At 33.2% G+C, this 1,637-nt stretch overlaps 1 protein-coding gene across 2 annotated transcripts in view; it reads right to left on the bottom strand.

The window, feature by feature from the left end:
• Window positions 1-1,637, bottom strand: part of MICU1 (mitochondrial calcium uptake 1) — a 251,894-nt gene that overhangs the window by 243,418 nt on the left and 6,839 nt on the right. The gene's annotated exons all lie outside the window — the stretch shown is intronic.

The raw sequence follows: 1,637 nt of genomic DNA, 5'->3' as shown, positions 1-1,637 counted from the left end.
CAGTATTTGTAATTAAAGTTCAAATAGCTATTGAATTGAGCTGTTGACATTTCTTTTCATGGAAAACAAGATAGTGAAGTAAACAATGTTACTTCAAATACATTTTCTATTAAAATATGAAAAAACATTGGAACAAAGATACAGAGTAGACATTAATATTAACTATAATTTTAAAGTTAACACCCAGTAACAGTGATTAGTAAAAATTATAGTGACTTACTTTACATAACATACAATGTTCAAGATGAAGTGATTTTTAAAATAACAGTTTTTTAAACATGATATGATGAAAAGAACCAAGAATTTAATCATTTTGACTACATATTTAAATATTTAAAACATTTTATTTGCTATTTATAAACAGCTGTTTGTTCATCAAGATTGCTCACAATAATAAAAATATCAATAATCAATTTTAACGAAATGGCCAAATACACCATGTATTAAATGAATACTCCACAGGAAGAGTACTACACATGTAATTATAATACAAATATACACACTGGACAAGTATAAATTTCAAGTTCCATAAGTTAACATATCTGATATTATGAAACCTGAATACTCCAAAGCAACAGTATATATATGTAATAATACAAATATACACACTGGAAGAACTTAAATTTCAAGTTCTATAAATTAATGGTAGACATTAAAAAGAAAAAACAACACAAACTGCAAATACAATTAATGCACATTGAAAAAGGAAAACAAGTTCTCTTAATTAAAAAATAAATATATGAAAATTATTTTAGTGAACATCTGTTGTTTTTGCCTGTCCAGCAACCACTCTTCCTACTCCAGGAAGTAGCACCTCAATATTCTTTTTTTTTTTTTTTTTTAAAGAGACAGAGTCTCACTTTGTCGCCCTTGGTAGAATGTTGTGGTGTCACAGCTCACAGCAACCTCCAACTTCTGGGCTTAGGCAATTCTCTTGCCTCAGTCCCCCCAGTAGCTTAGACTATAGGTGCCTGCCACAATGTCCAGCTATTTTTTTGTTTGCAGTTTGACTGGGGGCCAGGGGCCAGGTTCAAACCCACCACACTTGGTATATGGGGCCGGCGCCCTATTCACTGAGCCACAAGTGCCGTCCATCAATTTTCTTTAGAATTACCTGGCACCCTTAATTAAAGTGATTTGAAACCATATCCCTCACTATCCTACTACAAGGTGGGAAGAAAATCCAAGCCTGCTCACATAAAGCATTCCATCACTCTAGGCCACAGGTACTACCTCTAGAACAGGGAAAGACCAAGACAGGCCTTGGTTATAGTTTCACACTACTATAAAGTAGTTTGCTGAAGTAGTAGGGAAAGGGAAGTTCTCTTTCTTCCTCAGTTTCTTCCTATAATCTCGGATGTAGATCTGATGCTATGCCCTCCATCCATCCCTAAGAGTGTAACTCCAAAGTCTTACTGTTTTTCTACGCTGATTCCCAAATACGTAAAGAGAACTAGGGTTACCAGGTAGTACTAGAAAAGATAAATTAGGATGTTCACATTCAATGTTTTATTTTCTATAATGTTCCCATTTTTCAAAAATAAGCACATACTACTTACTTATAAGTAGTAAATTTATAACAGCAAATTAACTTAAAACATTTAAAAATACTATGCCTGCAGCTCAGGTATAAGCTC

The sequence above is a fragment of the Otolemur garnettii genome, unplaced genomic scaffold (genome assembly GCF_000181295.1).
Source record: "Otolemur garnettii isolate 467f Iridium unplaced genomic scaffold, OtoGar3 scaffold00008, whole genome shotgun sequence".
Lineage (NCBI taxonomy): Eukaryota > Metazoa > Chordata > Mammalia > Primates > Galagidae > Otolemur > Otolemur garnettii.
This window is presented reverse-complemented; position numbering and strand designations above follow the sequence as displayed.